We start from the raw sequence: 9,248 nt of genomic DNA, 5'->3' as shown, positions 1-9,248 counted from the left end.
ATATATATATATATATATATATATACTGTATATATGAACTTTGTACATCACTTTTGCTCCGGGCACATTTATGGCAAACACAAACAAAATTTGTGGTCCTGCCAGTGCAAGTTTGATGTCAAAAGCTGTGGAACCTTTTATGCAACCCGGCGTCCAGGAGCCTTGAGAAAATATTATGCTTTCCACTGGTTCGAGCTCTTTAGCAGCGTTAAAGGAAAGGCATGCGCCGTAAAGAAAAAACACATCGAGAAATGAGGGGTCAAATGTCCACAGTGGGATTTTCGGCACATGAACTGTGAAGATACGCACACTCACACAGTGTGCCGAGGCTTCAGTGCGATCGAGAGCGTATAAGAGAGGGTTTGAGAGAGCAGAAAGGCACGGATCACCCATGTAGAGGGCTGGGACTGTGCAAACCTCTCACTAATTGGCAGTAGACCTGGGCCTCCTGGTTATCCATGCATTATGGGAGTGCAGTTAACGCACTGGGGCCACAGTACAGTTATTCCAAGAGTGAGAGGGTGTCACAATCGCATTAGAAAGACGCACCTCTAGCTCATACCATCCAGTAGTGTTGTAAGGGGTTATAATAGTGCAGAATATGTCCTATTTGCGTTTATTCAGAATGTTCTAACAACACGCACAATGCAGTCTTTGAGCCATATAAACCTGCAGGCATTTGCTTGCAATTTTTCACTGTCTGAACATTTTTACCTGATTGATGATGGATCATCTTGCTCTTTAAGACTTCAAATGCAATGGCTGTGTTGCAATGGAATACTTGCTATAGCTCCTACTGAGGAGATAAGTTAGCATTGTTTCTAGGAATAAAGAGTTCTTTATGGAAAATCTTCCTTTCCACCAATGTTTGTGTTTAGACACTGTTTGTATGCGGCATAACTTTTGCTTACCACGCGAGCAACAACCGTCTTTGAAGGCAGTGAATGATGACTTGCTGTGCATTCAGATTTGTTAAACTACTTGGAATATAGCACACGAGTGCTTATATGTTACTTTTAAGCTGTGCTAATGGTGTTTTTCCCTTTTTGTAGATCAGCGGTCTTAAATTCCTCTGCAATGTCTACTTTTGTACAAATAAGAGCACACAATTTGGCACAATGCGAGGGTAAGTAAGTGATGTCGGAACGCTTTAACTTCAAACCCGTTCGAAGCAAATGATTCCAGTAGTCTTGCTGGCTCATCAGTCTTTTTTTCGGCAGCGAGCTCATGGCAAGCGTGCATGCTTCCTGATCAAATCTTTCCCTGAATGGCCCAGATAGGGCCAGTTGTCCTGTACCTGCCAGAGCCTCTTGATTGATCACGAAGCGTTTCACCCTCAGGAGAACCAGCGGCTCGGGGCATTTCCACAGTCAGCCAGATGAATCTTTTATCTCACTAAACGCCCCCCTCTTGTTTCCTGTCTTGGCTGGGAGAATGTTATCAGGCGGATAACCGGTCCTCCTATTGTCCCCTGGCGGTCCCGTTTGGGGGGTCAGACCGGTTAGTGGTTACCTCTTGAAACAGCATGGCGTAGAAGGAAAGGTCACGGCCTTTGCTTGGAGTCTCCATCCTTCTTCTGAGCTCCAGGGTCATCTGAGAGCTCCACGTGCCCACAGGGGCAGCAGGGATGGGCCCACAGATGCTGGAGCCTCCAGGACGGGGCTTTAATAAGGCGGCCGGGCTGAGCCCAGTAGGTGGTGTTACAGCTCTAATCCTCTCAGACCCATAAAGCGGCACCCAGCGGCTCTCATTCATTTCAGTGGCATTAGCAGGAGCATCACGAGAGCCGAGGGTCCGGCTGATTAGCTCCACTGACCTCAGACCCGCCGGCCGTTTGGTGCCTTAACCATGTCATTTGTGTCATTTCTGCACAAGTACCGCTTCATAGTGATGAGTTGTCTATGCTCTGCTCGTCCAGGTCAGCTTACAGCGTTTCTCTCTCCAGCAGCTCAAAATGCCTCCAGAGGATACCTGCGGGGCTCAATCATTTTGAGGCCTCATGGTGCTGAGCTCCGGCTGATCCCTGGGTCTCCAGACGGTGTTCAAAGCGATCTGTTTCATGGCTAATAGTCAGTCAGACTCATCCTCAGGCTGCAGATCCTCTCACGGACAAGACACCCTGCTGACCTCGTCATCAATAACCCACACGCTGACACTGTAGGTCACATGACCCTGATTCATGTGCATGTGCACTCTGAGAAGTCATTTATCTTCTTTATAAATTCTTACGATATTCAGCATGATCTTTTTCTAGAAAGCTGTCAGAATCCAGGTCAAACAGATATCGCCTTGCATAAGGAGTTTCTACGTGTTGCACTTCGAGTCTGGCACTGAAGTGTCTGAATAGGCTTGTTTCCCACTTATGCATGAGGTACCCTGAGCATCTTGGCTTAAAGCCGGGAAATGCGGATACTGGATCAACAACAAGGTCCACAGTCCTCTCCAGTCTTCCAGACAGATTTCCGCTGAGTGCTGTCTCTGTGAAGGGACCTTGAAGGTCCAGAAGTTAGAGTTCCTATCAAGAACCATTTCTTGCTGTGTAGAAAGTGTACAGTGTGTGGGCAGACGTTGTGGACATTTCATTTCCAGAGTGTTCAGTGGGGCACAGGTCTGGACTCGTTAAAATTGTTTCTACTTTGTTAGACATTCTACTGACTATAAGTAACTTTGCAACTACACGTTAACTAGGGGTTGCTTTCACACTTGGTTCGATTGTCACGGCACGAAAATACTAATAAAACTAAAATATTTTGCATTACCAATCTTTATATTATTAATGCAGTGCAATGAATCACAGCCGTCTACAGTCTCCCATTGGCTTACAGTATTGTCAGTTTAGCCTTTAGTGAGTAATCTACATCAAAACAAAAGATAACACTTATGCAATCATATCTGAAAACTTAATTTTTTTGTCCAACATACTGACTACGTACTGATTCGTTTTCGTCAGTTTAGTTATGAACGGTACATATAGTGCGCCTCCCATCCAATAAATCACAATAGGCTAAGCTTTGTGCGTTGTTACTTTTGATATGAAACAAAGTCTCAGATTTCAAATTCATGTCCATTTTATCAGGAAATTCAAGCTGTAAATGCCGTTTTGGTGCTCTTTAACGTGGCGTGATAGATCGCAGTAGAAATAAAAATCGAAAAGAAATAAAAAATAAATTATATTTGGTTACACTTTATTTTAAGGTGTCCTTGTTACAGTATAATTATACATTTTAGTACTGAGTAATATTAATTAAGGGTTATGATTAGGATTTGGCTTAGGGTTGCTTGCATGTAATTATGCATAATTTATTGTTATTAAAATAGTAAGCACATGAAATGTGTAACACGGACACCAATTTGGGTGGTTGCTTTGGTGTATGCGGTTGTTAGGGTACTTGTGGTTGCTAGGGCCGTTGCTAGGGTACCCAGGATGGTTGCTAGGGTGTTGCTATGCGGTTGCTAGGGTACACTTGGTGATTGCTAGAGTACACTTGGTGGTTGCTAGGTTGTTGCTATGCGGTTGCTAGGGTACACTTGGTGGTTGCTAGAGTACACTTGGTGGTTGCTAGGGTGTTGCTATGCGGTTGCTAGGGTACACTTGGTGGTTGCTAGAGTACACTTGGTGGTTGCTAGGTTGTTGCTATGCGGTTGCTAGGGTACACTTGGTGGTTGCTAGGGTGTTGCTATGCGGTTGCTAGGGTACCGTCATGTGGTCATCTCTTTCGCTTTACTAGTGGATACTCGCCTGTGCGTAATCAAAGGCATAGCAAAAGACTCGCGACAGTTTTATTTTTGTTCTGGAGGCTGATGATCCTGCGCTCTGCTGCCACGCTGGAGCGCACTCGCCACCAACTGGACAGGGGTGGGAATTACAGTTGTAAATTACAATAGATCACTCTCAGTGTAATCTGTCAAAGTGACGGATGTTCTTCAGATTTTTACGTCACTGAAAATTTTCCGTCATTGGCGGAATTTATTTTTAGCAGTTAACGCAACCTCTGCTTTAATGACTGCTAATAGACATGTGGTTGCAAAATTACTTATAGTTGGTAGAATGTCTAAAGTAGACTACTGAAATAAAGCGGTTCTCCTACAGCATTATTAAGCAAATCTTCAAAGGAACCATTGTTTTAAGAGTATGGCCTTAGTTTGTGATGTGTTGTTGGCGATCCAAGAACTAGGAAGGATCGAACTGGGCCGAAACGAGGGCACTTGTGTGTGCATCACTGCACGAGGCTGAAGGCTAAAGGTCTGGTGACTCCAGAGCGTCTGGTCAAAGACTCCCAGAGGCGGCGTGAAACCCACGGCAGCTCGGAGAGCGGTGAGAACTTAGATAGATAATGCTAATGAGGACTCATAGGGTGAAACAAAATGGCTTAATTGTATTGAGTTCATCCCGTGTTAGAGCACAAAGGCTCGGGGAGGTTACGCTCACACATGAGGCTTATTGTAATCCCTCTGTAATTACCAAGCCCTGGCATCTTCTCATGGGAGCAGAGGACCGTCTTTGCTCCATTCACACGTATCCTTAAGGAAGTATCAATTCCTTACTAAGAAGAGTCGCAAAAGCTTGACATCTACAGTGTTGAGAGAGAGGCTCATTCAGATGCAATGTCAACTGCGGAGGACTGAAACCGAACCGCGGCTATAAGTTGGCAATATGGGGCAGAGATGTGTTGTGACACTGACTTGTTTGGAGCTCTTTTGAAGCGTCCCAGTCAGAGGCCACTGGCGCTCCCGCTCTCTCCCTCCAGCTTTTGACAGGAAGCTCATGATTTTTAACGTACGCCACATGCATAATGCATCAGGGCCGCACAATCGCATACAGGATGTGCGAGCCAGCGGACGCAGCGAGCACCTGTGCCGAACAAAGATGGCCTTTCTGCCGTGGATGTGAGCCCTGGTACCCGCTGTCACCGATCCCAGCTGCACTGCATTCAGCCTGACGCACATTCATCTCGCCCAGCGCCGCCGCCGCTCATAAAGAGCTCTTTATTTGCTTATTAACCCCAATAAGAAAGCCCTTGACAAACATTTTGGGAATGAGTTTGCGATTGTGAGGCTCGCACATGTGTGAGCCAGTGGCTGGTGTGCATGCAGTACCATCCCCGTTTGTCAGGGTACTTTACCGTGGTATTAAGATGTCATCTGTCAGATGCGCTTCACTAATGAGTCTGTAGTGGATTCAGAATATTAACTCTTTCCCCGCCAGCATTTTTGAAAAACGTTGCCAGCCACCGCCAGCGATTTTTATGATTTTCACTCAAATTTGATGGCCTCCAGTATATTTTGCTGTATGAATATTTGAATAAAAAGACCAGAGCCTCTACTTTTAAACAAAAAAATCTGTTATATTCTAGCTTAAAGCATTCCTTTTTTATCAACACTTGAATATAGGTAGATTTCATAAAAAAATGCATAATTTTGAGCAAAAAGGTGAAAAAAAAATCAAATTTTTATCAAAAACTACATCTGGGTAATATTCAGTACGATTATCAAAGCATAAATCCAGTAAATCGCTTCCATCAACACCTCCAAAGCTTGCACAGACATATTCCTGGATCAACATTTTACATTTCATAAATTTTTCATTTATATGCTGTCTATTGATCGCATTATATTTCATATGCATCTGTTTACATAAGAGATCGCTGGTTTCTCCGTCCTGTTCACGTGTGTTTTTGTTCGGGAGGTTTTGTACTCGTTCAGAAGATGTGTAATAGCGCCCCCGAGTGTATAACAGTGAAAACACGAAAAGCCATAAAAACTCGTCTTTGGCGGCGGGGAAGCGTTTTCTTGTAAAAGTTAAATTACAGTGTAATTATACATTTTAGTATTGAGTGATATTAATTAAGGGGTTATGATTAGGATTTGTCTTAGGGTTGCTTGCATGTAATTATTGTTATTATAACCGTAAGTACATGAAACGTGTAACAAGGACACCTTAAAATAAAGTATTACCTTATAGTTCACTTAAGAAAGGGAATATTACGGGGGGTTTTTTGTGACTTATTTTGGTAACACTTTATTTTAAGGTGTCCTTGTTACACGTTTCATGTACTTACTGTTATAATAACAATAATTTATGCATAATTACATGCAAATAACACTAAGTTAAACCCTAATCCTAATCCTAACCATATAGTAAGTACATGTATTTAATTAATTATGATTAGGATTTGTCTTAGGGTTGCTTGCATGTAATTATTGTTATTATAACCGTAAGTACATGAAACGTGTAACAAGGACACCTTAAAATAAAGTATTACCTTATAGTTCACTTAAGAAAGGGAATATTACGGGGGGTTTTTTGTGACTTATTTTGGTAACACTTTATTTTAAGGTGTCCTTGTTACACGTTTCATGTACTTACTGTTATAATAACAATAATTTATGCATAATTACATGCAAATAACACTAAGTCAAACCCTAATCCTAATCCTAACCATATAGTAAGTACATGTATTTAATTAATATTACTCAGTACTTAAATATATAATTACACTGTAACAAAGACACCTTAAAATAAAGTGTAACCTTTCAACTACTTAATATATAAATACACAACAAGTATGTTGAATACTTTTTTATGTACTACATTGAACTTAGTTAAAGTACAGTACCTAGATGAAGTTAAACGCATATTTATACTGTTAACTGCAATAAATCTGCCCTTCAGCCTACTCCTAACTGCGTCCCGATCCCAAATGCAAGAATTTTGAAGAGCAACATGTTTACAGTAATACTGGCAAAAAATTGACCTGAATTCACCCAACATTATATCAAACCTTAATTTTATAACTTAGTAGTTATGAACATATAAGGTGGGCTTGTTCTTTGCTCTTTTATGACAAATTAATATATTTTCTACTTTGATAGATTTGGTGTTGAACTGTACTATAAAAGAATTGCCTTATTTAAATCCATTGAGCTATTTTATTGTTGTTCCTGGTGGTCTTTTTATCTCTAAATGTGGTTGTGTCCGGGATGCTGATTCCTACTTTGCATCCACATGAATGTAGATGGAGTCTTGTTTAAGCAGTCTTTGTCATTTTAAAATGTGCTGCAAGCAGAAGTTTGCACAGAAGCATCAGAAGAGTCTACAGTCGTGTGCGTTCGCTGCATGTGTGCACATGTGTCCGCTGGCATGCTCTGTGTGGCTAGTATTGTGCAAGTTGAGATCAGGCCATGCTTTATGCATGCAGAAATCTGGACACATTTCCAGAGCCAGCTGCACACACACACACACACACACACAACAAAACCAGCACCCAGCTGCAGACTTGAGTCCAGACTGCCTCTCTCTCTGTCTCTGCCCTGCACCCACTCCTGACGCATGTCCCGGGGCCACAGGCTTGTTGTAATGCTAATAACTTTGCCGAACGGAAAACGAGAGATGTTAAATGTTGTTTGCAGTCAGAACAGAAAGACCATTAGAAACCACAATTAATTGCAGGCATGTGATATCAAATGGGTTTGATTTCCATGTGCATGCATGAAGAATGATCGCACGGTTCTTTTCTATATATAATGAATGGCAGCAGTCACTGTCAAGTTCCAACATTATAAATAAGACACAATAAAGGACGGTTTTACACCCAAAATTGAAAATCCTGTCATCATGTACTCGCTCTCATGTGGTTCCGAACCTGTATGAGTTTCTTTCTTCTGCTGAACACAAAAGAAGATGTGTCGAGGAATGCTGGAGTTGCTGGTAGCCATTGGCTTACACAGTATTTTTCATTGGCAGCGGCTATATGTTCAAATAGCATTTTTTAGTGATATGCTATTTACACTAAGTGCAAATAGCTATAGATTCTATTTACACTAAGTGCAAATAGCTATAGATTCTATTTACACTATGTTAAAATAGCAGGATTTGCTACTTATTGCAAATAGTGGCAATTATCTGCACCTCAGTATTATAAAACAGTATGCAATAATAACTTATTGAGTGTAAATGGATGCCACCTTGTTGGGACAATGAAGCCCTACCCTAACCCTACCCGGTACTTTATTTTCAACTTTTTTGATTATTTCCTTCATTTTCATTCTGATTTGAAATTTAAAAAAGGGAGAAAAAAGTTCGCCAAAAGATGGATTCGAACTCGGGTCGATCGCGTTAAAATTTTACCATATCTGCGCCACTGGAGCTGACGTCTGTCGACTGTCGTTTGTAATGTTGACTAAGCGAATCACACGTTGGTGTCCGTTTTTTATTCATACTATGGAAGTCAATGGAGACCTGCAACTCACTAGGGTTTGGAACAACGTAAGGGGAGTAAATGACAACAGATTTTTTATTTATTGTTGCAATGGTATTATAAAATTGGTACATATGATGAGTGCCGGTAAAATAGAAATCAGTAAATAATGAGGTGTTGAAAAACACAAGTCTGAAAACTATTGTATTGTAGACTTGCAGATTTGATACTTAGGCCATTCAAAAGTACACGCAAGAAATCCACAAACAGCTTGAAGTGTGTGAATAATGTCCTGTGTGTGATACAGACACTCACACCATCAGCTCAAACTAAAGCTGCAGTTAATATTGAAATATATGACGCACAATTCAGAATTTTGACATTTTAGTGGCGCAAACTTTTATTTATTAGAGTGATGTGTAATTGTGAGGCTGGTTAGGTCAATGGCATTTTCTGGACTAAACTGTTAAGTTGAGAAAGTGTTTTAACACCTGAAAAGTTGACGAGCTTTAGGTACATTAAGCAACTGAACTGGTCATCGTAGAGCATGCTTATTTACATATGTCCGGCTTATAGAAGCGTCCTAATTGTATTTAGTGATATACATCTGCTGGCGTCAGGCAGGGACACTTAAGAGCTGTCCAAATAAATGACTCGGTAATGAGAGCCGAGAGTGACGTGTGTGTGTTTGATGAAGCTGAGTTTGTTTACCAGCTGAGCACTTTTGGGTAATTGGCAGAAGGTTTGAGATAATTTTCAGACTGAATAGAGAAGTGCATAGATCAACAAAAATATAGACAAGACTGAGCCTATTCTTAAAACCAGATTTGGATTAAATTTTTTTTATTATTTAACGTTTATCTAACCCCCCCCCAAAAAAGCTTGCCACAGCGCACCAGAAGATATAACAATTATAAATGTGTCAGGAAAAAACAGCGAGGAGACTGCATTAACATTTTAATAATTTATTGATAAACTACTGCTTTCTTTGTTTTCAGCACAAGACACAGACTCGTCATCTCCGCAGTAGTGGATGCGCCTGTATGCATG

General features: G+C 41.3%; 1 pseudogene; it reads right to left on the bottom strand.

The window, feature by feature from the left end:
• LOC107567250 (transcription factor Sox-9 pseudogene) overlaps positions 1-1,755 on the bottom strand; it is a 39,877-nt pseudogene extending 38,122 nt beyond the window's left edge.
• Between the last annotated feature and the right edge of the window lie 7,493 nt (positions 1,756-9,248).

The sequence above is a fragment of the Sinocyclocheilus grahami genome, unplaced genomic scaffold (assembly GCF_001515645.1).
Source record: "Sinocyclocheilus grahami isolate Dianchi unplaced genomic scaffold, SAMN03320097.WGS_v1.1 scaffold1137.1, whole genome shotgun sequence".
Classification (NCBI taxonomy): domain Eukaryota; kingdom Metazoa; phylum Chordata; class Actinopteri; order Cypriniformes; family Cyprinidae; genus Sinocyclocheilus; species Sinocyclocheilus grahami.
Note: the sequence above shows the minus strand (reverse complement) of the source record. Positions and strands in the feature narration are given on the sequence as shown.